We start from the raw sequence: 12454 nt of genomic DNA, 5'->3' as shown, positions 1-12454 counted from the left end.
CAAACAAATACCAAATAAAAACTAAACAAATAATCAAGTAAACCAAAACAATGATGAAAACGTAAACAAACCAATAACACAAACACAGGAAGCCACAAACAAACACAAACAGAACATAACTTTGTTTTACATACACACACAAAAATACTCGTATATATATGTGTGTCTGTCTGTCTGTATGTATGTGTCTGTCTGTATGTATGTATGTATGTATGTATGTATGTATGTATGTATGTATGTATGTATGTATGTGGCAGGGTGAAACTATGGACAAGTTTCTTTACTCCTGGGTGTTAATAGAGTTGTTGGTCGTGTTCCGGGGTAATGACTAGCCAGTGCAGTTGGTGAGTTGTCCGGTCTTCTTTAATTATTCTTCGACACTGGTTCATTGATTTTAGACAGTGTAGGTGTAGACAAAAGCGACAGTGGATGTGTAGACAGTGTAGGTGTAGGGACACAAGAGGCGGGTCATTTGTTAGGACTTAGAGTGGTCACTAGGGTCAGGGAGGTAAGGGGGTGTAATCAGTGAAGGGGGTCAGGAATAGGGAGTGAGGAAACAAAATATACTGTTTTGGGACCTTGTGTGTGTGTGTGTATTAACTTTATGTAAGTGATGATGTGTACACGTAACTTACATGTGTGTGAATACCATTTATATATATATTACACACACACACACACACACACACACACACAGACAGACACACACACACACACACACACACACACAGACAGACACACACACACACACACACACACACACACACACCATCATAATCATTATAGTTAACCTCGTGTGACGTCACTGAGGCAATACAATAATTAATGGTAATTACTAAGATAATTACCTTAATTATAGTTTTCTCTTATATGCTGTGATTATATGACGACTTGGCAGCTATCACCAGCAGGTTAGGAGTGTTGCCTGATGGTCAGTTTTTATTATATCTATCTCAATATTTTTTTTTTTTAGACATTTGTTAATTTTTTTCACAAGATACGAAAGAGTGTGTAGTGTTTTATTAGAGTAGTTTATCATTATCATCATCACTGTCATTATTATTATTACATCATCATCACCATCATCATTTTATCATCATCACCACCATCATATATATACATCATCACATCACCACCACCACCACCACCACCACCACCACCGCCACTCATCACCACCACCATCATCACCATCATCATCACTTAATCAGAGGTTTAGCTTCAAAGGAGATTAATTTAACATGGCAGTAACCACCTGTAGCCTCTCCCTCTCACCCTCTCACTCTCTCCCCCCTCTCACTCGGCCTCTCACTCTTCCCTCCGTCGGAACCTCGTGTCACCTTCATCTCTCCATTTGTTTATCTCTCTCTCTGATCTTGCCTCACCTGAGAACAATCGACCAATTTATCAGTGTCTGACTGACCCTACACCTACCATCTACACCTGCACCTACCATCTACACCTGCACCTACCATCTACACCTGCACCTACCATCTACACCTACACTTACTTGTCACTCCCACCCCCTCTCCAGGTCACCCCTCCTCCAGGTCACCCCTCTCCCTCCAGGTCACCCCCCTCCAGGTCACCCCTCTCCTCCAGGTCACCCCTCTCCTCCAGGTCACCTCCAGGTCACCCCCCTCCTCCAGGTCACCCTCCTGCCAGGTCACCCCCTCCCTGCCAGGTGAGAGCGAGCAACACTCCATCAGCCAACACAACACATCCGCCCTGACATAGTGAGGTCGTTTCTCTCCCACGGCTAGAGTGCCTGACGCCATTACGACCCCCCACGATCCTCACCCCCCATGACCCCTCACGACCCCCTGTACCTGTGACCCTGCTGACCCTCCTCTGACCTCCTCCCTGACCCAACACACCTACTACCCCCCACTACTACCCCCCACTACCACTACCAACCAATACTACTATTACTACCACCACTACCACCACCACTGCCACCACCACCCCAGTACTACCACCACTACCACCACTGCCACCACTACCACCACTGCCACCACTACCACACCACTACCACCACCACCACCACTGCCACCACTACCCAGTACTACCACCACTACCACCACTACCACCACTACCCCAGTACTACCACCATAACCAAATTTAAATGGCCTCCAGCCTCCCCCAATAGCCACACCTTCGCCGCCATTTCATTACCTTAATATTAAATATCCTAATACATAAGTAACTACCCTGGCTGTGTTGAGTTAGTTGAGCCGCAGATCTATGCGGTATTCAGTGACTGCTCTCATAGTCAATATCTGCAGCAGTTGTCGGCTTTTGGCTACCTAACCTAACCTAACCTAACCACTACCACCGTGACATTTCTTGAAGGTCATTGGTCAGTTAATCAGAAAAAGAAATGTGGTTTAATTAACATGAGTGTGAGGAGAGAGAGAGAGAGAGCAGAGGAGAGAAGGAGGAGAGAGAGAGAGAGAGAGAGAGAGAGAGAGAGAGAGAGAGAGAGAGACATCAACACCTCCATAAAACACCGTTATATCCGGGTGCCAGTGAAGTTTAGGGCCAGTTTTAAATTGTCGCTCTAGTGCCACTTATTACAGGCGCTTGAGGGAGTGTCGGTTGAGTACACACTGTGGGCTGAGTACACACTGTGGGCTGAGTACACACATGTGGGCTGAGTACACACTGTGGGCTGAGTACACACTGTGGGCTGAGTACACACTGTGGGTCTAGTACACACTGTGGGCTGAGTACACACTGTGGGCTGAGTACACTGTGGACACACTGTGGGCTGAGTACACACTGTGGCTGAGTACACACTGTGGGCTGAGTACACACTGTGGGCTGAGTACACACTGTGGCTGAGTACACACTGTGGCTGAGTACACACTGGCTGAGTACACACTGTGGGCTGAGTACACACTGTGGGCTGAGTACACACTGTGGGCTGAGTACACTGTGGGCTGAGTACACACTGTGGGCTGAGTACACACTGTGGGCTGAGTACACACTGTGGGCTGAGTACACGCTGTGGGCTGAGTACACACTGTGGGCTGAGTACACACTGGGTTGTAGGTGTGTGTTTGTGTTCGTGAAACCAACACACACACACACACAAAACAATCATCCGTCCAGGCCAACATTACCATAACAGCTTAACACTGCGGAATAATACACCAACCTCCTCCCTCCCTCCTCCTCCTCCCCACCCCACCCCTCCCCCCACCCCACCCTCCCCACCCTCCTCCTCCCCCCTCCCCCCCCCCCCCCCCCCCTCCTCTGCACACACAAGGTAAATTCTTGAGTTTACTTTCCTGGCCAACCCCAGCCAATCACACTGCTCCAATATTCTCAAAGGTTCCTAGGTTAACTTTTTCCTCCTAACTGGTGATGTGAGAACCTATCTAACTGACTCACTTAACCTACGACACAATGATGGATTCTCAAAAAATGGCGTCAGTGTTGTAGTGAGACCATACGAGAGGGGAGTAAGGTGTGTGTGTGTGTGTGTGTGTGTGTCAAGTCTCTATTAAGTAATTATAGAGACGAATTAGAATGAAGAATTAAGGATTTATTATTAATTATTGGGGTTTTTTTTATTGATTATTAATTGATGGAGGAAGAGGTGGCTAATGGGAGGGAACTAAAGGAGAGAAGGAGACGTTAATGGGAGGAGTTGTGGGAGGGAGAGAACAGCTAAGGGAGGAGGAGGGCGTGGGAGGTGAGAATGAACAGCCGGGGATGGGAGGGAGGGAGGGAGGGAGGGAGAAAGATGGAGAAAAACACGAGAAATGGATAGAGGGGAGGGAGAGAAGGAGGGAAGGGAGAAGCTGTTAGGGGAGGGAGAAGGAAGGAGGTGGGGCTGTTAGGAGGAGAGGAGGGAAGGGAGAAGCTGTTAGGGAGGGAGAAGGAAGGAGGGTGGGGCTGTAGGGAGGGAGAGAAGGGAAGGAGGGTGGGGCTGTTAGGGAGGAGAGAAGGAAGGAGGGAGACTGTTGGGAGGGAGAGAAGGAGGGAGGGTGGGGCTGTTAGGGAGGGAGAGGGAGGGGAGGGGAAGGAGGGCGTTGGGGAGGGAGAAGGAAGGAGGGTGGGCTGTTAGGAGGGAGAGAAGGAAGAGTGGGGTGTTGAAAAAAGAAATGAGAATGATGATAATGTTAGAAAAATGGTGGTGTTTAGGTGAGGGAGAGAAAGAGGAATGGAGGATGTTGTAGGGAGGGAGAGGAAGGAGGGAGCAAGGAAGGGATTGTAAGGAGAAACGAAGGGCCAGGCAGAAAGGGAGGGGCTGGAAGGGACTGGGAGAAGTGAGGAAGGGAGAGGAAGGCAGGGAGGGAGAAGGGAGGAGGAGGAAGGGAGGGAGGAGGAGGAACAAGATGGTCACTTCATCATTTCTCAGCCTAATTTGTTTCTGTCACCCCTCCTCCCTCCCTTCCTCTCCTCCTTCCCTCCCCCTCCCCCTCCTCCCCTCCCTTCTTTCTTTTTTCCTCCTCCTCTCTTTCCTCCCTTCCTCTCTCCCTCCTTCCTCCTTCCTTCCCTCCCTCCTTCCCTCTCCTCCCTCTCTTCCTCCCTCTCCCCTCCCTTCCTCCCTCCCCCCCTCCCTCCCTTCCCACTCCCCCTCCCCTACCTCCCTTCCCCCCTCCCTTCCCTCCCTCCCTTCCTCCCTCCCCTCTCCTCCTCCCTTCCTCCCTCCCTCCTCTCCCTCCCTTCCTCCTCCCTCCCTACCTCTTCCCTCCCTCCCCTCTTTCCTCCCCCCTCCCTCCCCCTCCTACCTCTTTCCTCCCTCCCTTCCTCCCTCCTCCCTCCTTCCCTCCCTCCTTCCCTCCTTCCCTCCCATGTGATGAATCTCATATTTAAAATCGATTCTTATTCCATCTGGCATATGTGAACTCTCTCTAATCTTTCTTCCTCTCTTGTCTACTATTTTTCTTTTTCTTTCTTTTTCTTTCTTGCCCTATCTTTCACTTTCTTTATTTCTTTATCCTTCCTTATCCCTTTCTGTCTCTCTCTCTCTTTCATTATCTCTCATTTTCTTTCTTTTCTTTTCGTTTTTATGTCTTTAAATTAGCTCTAGTAAATCTTTAAGAGTTTAAGAGGGAGAGAGAGAGAGAGAGAGACCCTGGGTCACACTCTTCAGCGTGACTGACACATCTGGCCAGCTGGCTCAGGTGTGAGGGCGGAGTCCTCTTCCCACACCTCTTCCATACACCTGTCACCATCTCCCACATTCTCCCCCTCACTCCATCACTCTTCCACACTCTCCCTCACCCCACACTCCCTCACACCCGACACTCCTCACCTTCCTCCCCGCCTCTTCCCACTCTCCCCACACCCCACACCTCCCCACCTCCTCACCTCACCTCCCACACCTCCCCACTCCCCCACCTCCCACACCCCCACCTCTCACCTCCCACACCTCCTCACCTCCCCACACCTCCCCTCACCTCCCACACCTCCCCTCACACCTCCCACACCTCCCCACCTCCCCACACCTCCCTCACCTCCCTCACTCACCCACCCTCCCCTCACTCTCCCACACTCTCCCTCACTCTCCCTCACCTCCCCTCACCTCCCCACCTCCCACACTCTCTCCCTCACCTCCCACACCTCCCTCACCTCCCCTCACCTCCCACACCTCACCTCCCCACTCTCCTCCCACACTCTCCCTCACTCTCCCCACACCTCCCCTCACACCCCTCCCTTCACCTCCTCCCCCTCACCTCCCACACCTCCCCACACCCTCCCCCACCTCCCCACCTCCCACACCTCCCTCACCTCCCCACCTCCCACACCTCCCCACCTCCCCTCCCACACTCTCCCCACTCCCTCCCACACTCTCCCTCACCTCCCCCTCACCTCCCACCTCCCACACACCTCCCCTCCTCACTCTCCTCATTCTCCCACACCCTCCTCCCCTCACTTTCCTCACTCTCTCCCTCATTCTCCCACACTCTCCTCACTCTCCCTCATCTCTCTCCCACACTCTCCCTCACCTCCCACACCTCTCTTTCACACTCTCCTCACTCTCCTCACTCTCCACACTTTCCCACACTCTCCTCACTTCCTCACTCTCCCATCAGTTATTCTGAACAAGTTTCACCAATGTTGGATATATGACTGAGGAGAAATTGTTACAACTCTCTTCTCTCTCTTGTACAACCTCAGCAATTAAAGAGACTCACTGGAGACAATAGAGATAATAGAGTTAGCTCACGGGAACCTACTGTCTACCAGAGATACAGATAGAGCAAGTGAGATAGAGATAGTGTCTAAGTCACCTGATATGTGTGAGTCAATGAGTCACCTGGTGTGTGAGTGAGTCACCCTGATGTGAGCGAGTCAGTGAGTCACCTGATGTGTGTGAGTCAATGAGTCACCTGGTGTGTGAGTGAGTCAGTGATTCACTTACAAGAGAGGAAATAAGTTGTAACTACTTTATGAAACTTGATGTAATATATTCTCTCTTTCTTAGTATGTCTTTTTCTGCTTCTGTCTCTTCGTGTCTGTCTCTCTCTCTCTCTCTAAGTCGGCCACACCGTCACGTGAGGGTCGGGGGGGCTGCCGTGTTTACAAAGTGGCCGTTGCTCTCAACTGAATCCGGATCGAGTCGGTAATCCCTTTTCGCGCCTTCAAGAGATGACGAACGATGGACAGACATAAATACGCATTTATCGACTCTTTCGCCACATAGATAATACACTCCAACGCTTTATTTATCGCCTAGTATAACGTATGGTTGTTGTATGTTGGTGTAGGAGTTGTATGAACGTTTTATGATTCATGGAGGTGTATTTTGTTTTGTTTTTCAGAGCTACAACTAAAGTCTTAGGAATAATTGTATTCATATTGAGTTATTGTATTGTATATCTCTCTCCCTTCCCCCTCCCTCTCACCCACCTCCCCCCTTCCTCTCCCCACACCTCCTCCTCCCCCTCCCTCCCACACCTCCCCTCTCCTTTCTCATTCTCCCTCTCCTCCCCGCCCATTGTCGACACTTAAGTTTGAATATCAAATTTTTATTTTGTTCGTGACAGAGAGAGAGAGAGAGAGGGGGGGAGAGAGAACATTGCCACACAGCAGGTAGCCTCAACAGAGTTAACCAATAATCCTAACACAGTTTTACCTCACGCGAGGCAACTTGTTCACCCCCGGGGACTCTACCTGACTCTCTGAGTCTCTGGGTGACTCTAACTGACTTTGGGTGACTCTGAGTCTCCTGCCAACTGAGAGCCTTTGGCTGACTTTGATTTTGAAAGTCTCGGGCTGACTCCGAGAGTCTGTGGTTGACTTTGGGAGTGTGGCTGACTCTGTTTCGGTCTGACTTTGAGAGTCTTTGTCTGTGGGTGACTGAGAGCCTTTGGATGACTCTGACTGTGGATGACTGTGGGTGACAAGGCGAGGAGTAAGGTTGGCCAACAGAGTCTTGGTGATGAGAAGGAAGGAAGGACTGAGGGAGGAAGGGAAGGAAGGAAGGGAGGAAGGACGGACTGAGGGAGGGAGGGAGGGGGAAGGAAGGAAGGACTGAGGGAGGAAGGAAGGAAGGAAGGAAGGAAGGAAGGAAGGAGATGAGGGGAAGGGATAGTTGGGGGCTAAAGGAGGAGTGTTGAAGAGGAGGGAGGAGAGGTGAGGGAAGATTGAGGAGCAAGGTGGGGGGAACGGGAGGGAAGGTGTCGGTGACCATAAAGTCATTATCTTAGCCAGCTCTGGTGGTGAGGGGCGAGGGAAGGGGTCGGAGGGTAGGAAGGGTCGGAGGGTAGGAAGGGGGATCAGGACCTCCAACTCACCCCTTAGTCAGAAAGTTAAGCGTCGAAGAGAAAGTTTGATGTAAAAAAAAAGAAAATTTTGGGCTGAGGAAATCTTGAATCTACGTTAAAAAGGGAAATTTGATCATAAAAAAGAATTTCATAAAAAAAGGAACCTAGCGTAAAAAAGAAAGCTTAGCATAAAAACAAGGCTTAGTATAAACAAGCTTAGTATAAAAGCTTAGTATAAAAAGCTTAGTATAAAAAGAAACGTAGCATAAAAAGAAAGCATACCATAATAAAGCTTAGTATAAAAAAGAAAGCTTAGCATCACAAAAGAAAGCTTAAATCCCCAAAATCTTCCCTAAAAAGAAAGCTTAGTTCCATGGTGAAAGTTCCACAAAAAGAAAAGTATACAATAAAAAAGAAAGCATATAAGGTAGAAAGGAAAGAAAGCATATCAGAAGGGTGAAAGCATAGTGTGAAAGCTTAACAAAGAACAGCTTGGAAAAGAGAGCTTAACGTGGTGTCAAAACTTTTCCAGAAGAGAGAGTTTGGTGCTGAACTCACTTGATTAAACTTTCACGTGTGTGTGTGTGAAATTGTGTAAGCGTGTTTGAAGTTATGTGTGTGTGTGTAAGTATATCTGTGTGTGTGTGAGTGAGAAAGTGTGTAAGTGTGTAAGTATGTCAGTGTGTAAGTGTGTAAGTATGTTATCACTTAATAGTAGTATCCAAAGATAATTCAGTTTCACGACTTTTTTAAGTAGAATAAAGACGAGAAACTTATAAAAGTGACCCAGGCCAAAAAAGTATATTGGGGGGGGAGGGGAGGGGTATTGGTGGGGGAGGGGAGGGGAGGGGGGTGGGAGGATGTGGGGAGGAGGGGTATTGGTGGGGTGAGGGGAGGGTGGTGGGAGGGAGGGTATTGGTGGGGGGTGGAGGAGGGGATGAAAGGAGAGGAATATTGGTGGAGGAAGGGAGAAGAGGAGGGAGGAGTATTGGAGAAGGTGGAGGGGAGGATTGATGTTGGAGAGAAGAAAGAATGTAAACTGTCTATCTGTCTATCTATGGCTATCTATCTATCTATCTCTCCGTCTATTTGTCTGTCTGTCTATCTCTGTCTGTCTGTCTGTCTGTCTGGCAGTAAAGGCAGTGCATAGAACCTTTGGAAAGTCCGATTAAAATTTAACCTGAGGTGAGAGTTTGGCGCAACTTTTCCTCTTCACTGTTGTACCATTCTTGTTACCAATGTTTTTGTGTGTGTGTGTGTGTATCAAGAGAGATACATTCTGTATATGAACGAGACGATAGCACAGAGATAATATTACAGTGTGTGAGTGAGACACACACACACACACACACACACAGACAACACACACACACACACACACACACACACACACACACACACACACACACACACACACACACACACACACACACACACACACACACACACACAAAGACAGACACACACACACACACACACACACACACACACACACACACACACACACACACACACACACACACACACACACACACACACACACACACACACACACCCCACCCAACACACACCCACACACACAGACAGACACACAGACACACACACACACACACACACACACACACACACACACACACACACACACACACACCGCGGCCACAAGGAGGGCCCAGGAGGAGAGAGTCACTCCTGCAACATTCATACACAGATTTGCAACTGGTTCCCCTTCCTTCACCTCATACTGGAACACACCTCATACTGAGCACACTTCATACTGGAACACACCTACTGAACACACCTCATACTGAGCACACCTCATACTGGAACACACCTCATACTGAGCACACCTCATACTGAGCACACCTCATACTGAGCACACCTCATACTGAGCACACCTCATACTGGAACACACTCATACTGGAACACACCTCATACTGGAACACACCTCATACTGGAGCACACCTCATGCTTGAGCACACCTCATACTGAACACACCTCATACTGGAGCACACCCCATACTGAGCACACCTCATACTGAGCACACCTCATACTGGAGCACACCTCATACTGGAACACACCTCATACTGAACACACCTCATACTGGAACACACCTCATACTGAGCACACCTCATACTGAGCACACCCTCACTGGAGCACACCTCATACTGGAACACACCTCATACTGGAACACACCTCATACTGGGACACACCTCATGTGGCACCTCATGAACACACCTCATCTGGAACACACTCATACTGGGACACACACCTCATACTGGAACACACCTCATACTGAACACACCTATACTGGAACACACTCATACTGGAACACACCTCATACTGGAACACACCTCATACTGGAACACACCTCATACTGAACACACCTCATACTGAACACACCTCATACTGAACACACCTCATACTGGAACACACCTCTACTGAGCACACCTCATACTGGAACACACCTCATACTGGAACACACCTCATACTGGAGCACACCTCATACTGAACACACCTCATACTGGAACACACCTCTATACTGGAACACACCTCATACTGAACACACCTCATACTGGAACACCTCATACTGGAGCACACCTCATACTCAAACACGTCTCATACTGGAACACACCTCCTCCTCGAACACACCTCCTCCTCGAACACACACCTCCTCGAACACACCTCCTCCTCGAACACACCTCCTCCTCGAACACTGAATCTTCTCGTATCCGAACACTCTGATTGTCTCTGTCTCTCAGGAAGGAGATGAAACACCTTGGAGAGATTGAGAGACAGAACCAACTGTCTCCCTATCTCTCAGGTGGGAGATAATCTTCAGGGTGGCGGCCACGTGACTTATTAATGAAAGTTCAACCACGTAAAAGCCTTAACCTGACCTTCATGGGGGGAATAATTTAAAGGGAGTTGGAATATAATGGGGTGAATATATAATAGGGGTACAATGGGGTTGGAATATAATAGGTGAAATTTAACGGAGTGAAGTTATATTAAGTAATTATTAAGTTAGGTTAGGTTAGGTTAGGTTACTTTCACCTAACTTGATATTTAATTGTGCCCCAAAAATAAATAAATAAATAAATAAAAAAATCCTTGGTATTTTTACCTTGTTTGATATTTCTGCTATTTTTCCTGTGCTATTTTTTCCTGTGCTATTTTTTCCTGTGCTATTTTTTCCTGTGCTATTTTTCCTGTGCTATTTTTTCCTGTGCTATTTTTCCTGTGCTTTTTTCCTGTCTATTTTTTCCTGTGCTATTTTTTCCTGCTTTTTTTCCTGTGCTATTTTTCCTGTGCTATTTTTCCTGTGCTTATTTTTCCTGTGCTATTTTTCCTTGCTATTTTTCCTGTGCATTTTTTTCCGTGCTATTTTTCCTGTGCTATTTTTCCTGTGCTATTTTTTCCTGTGCTATTTTTTCCTGTGCTATTTTTCCTGTGCTATTTTTCCTGTGCTATTTTTTCCTGTGCTATTTTTCCTGTGCTATTTTTCCTGCTATTTTTTCCTGTGCTATTTTTCCTGTGCTATTTTTCCTGTTATTTTTTCCTGTGCTATTTTTTCCTGTTATTTTTCCTGTGCTATTTTTTCCTGTGCTATTTTTCCTGTGCTATTTTTTCCTGTGCTATTTTTCTTCCTGTGCTATTTTTCCTGTGCTATTTTTTCCTGTGCTATTTTTCCTGTGCTATTTTTTCCTGTGCTATTTTTCCTGTGCTATTTTTTTTCCTGTGCTATTTTTTTCCTGTGCTATTTTTCCTGTGCTATTTTTTCTGTGCTATTTTTTCCTGTGCTATTTTTTCCTGTGCTATTTTTTCCTGTGCTATTTTTCCTGTGCTATTTTTTCCTGTGCTATTTTTTCCTGTGCTATTTTTTCCTGTGCTATTTTTCCTGTGCTATTTTTTTCTACATTGGCCTGTACTGACTGTAGACAATGTAGGCCACTAGCATTATAATAGCCTCGTTGTCTGTATTTAATAGTTAGACATTTGAACTTAATCTTGGTTTTGTGATTTGTTATGATGAAGTGAAATGAAGAATTAACTCATGAATTTCTTTATTTTTTGCCTAACCTAACCTAACCTAACCTAACCACTCTAACCTAACCTAACCTAACGTAGTGCTATTTTTCCTAGTACTCTCCTTGAAAACAAACAAATATTTACCCCATTATTCAGGACCCGGAAAAAATATTCTTCGGTTAAATTCTGGTGACTCCTAATGAATGGTAGGTGGGGGAGGGGGGTAGGTGGGGTAGGTGGGGGGGGGGAGGGGTAGGGGGGGGAGGGGTAGGGTGGGGGGGGTAGGTAGGTGGGGGGTAGGTGGTGGGATGGTCCTCATATCCCTTAACCTCCCTTGACCCCCATACCCCTTATCCCGCCCTTCCACCTCATTATCAACCACCTGGTGTGTGTGTGTGTGTGTGTGGCGGGCTGGTTCTGTACGGTCATACTGGCCACGTGTTGGACAAGTGACCAGCTGCGCAGTAAGTAGCTCGTCATGTGGTGCAGTCAGTTGGGTCATGACAGCGCAGTTCGGTGTGAAGGTCAACGGCCCTCAGCTGGTGTTGTTTATCATGGCCGCCTCTCGTGGTCATCACTGATCCATCTCCTTAACGAAATTGATACTTATGGTCTTGGTGTCTTGTTGACGTACCCCGGGGTGAGGAAGGCAGGTGGGTAGAGGGCCAGTATGTGGTCCATGTGTGTGTGTGTGTGTGTGTGTG

The 12454-nt window shown here is 47.7% G+C and overlaps 1 protein-coding gene across 1 annotated transcript in view; it reads left to right on the top strand.

Annotated features, from left to right (window-relative positions):
- LOC121880314 overlaps nucleotides 1-12454 on the top strand; it is a 106547-nt gene that overhangs the window by 60457 nt on the left and 33636 nt on the right. The gene's annotated exons all lie outside the window — the stretch shown is intronic.

This window comes from Homarus americanus, unplaced genomic scaffold (assembly GCF_018991925.1).
Source record: "Homarus americanus isolate GMGI-L3 unplaced genomic scaffold, GMGI_Hamer_2.0 scaffold50564, whole genome shotgun sequence".
In the NCBI taxonomy this organism is placed as follows: domain Eukaryota; kingdom Metazoa; phylum Arthropoda; class Malacostraca; order Decapoda; family Nephropidae; genus Homarus; species Homarus americanus.
This window is presented reverse-complemented; position numbering and strand designations above follow the sequence as displayed.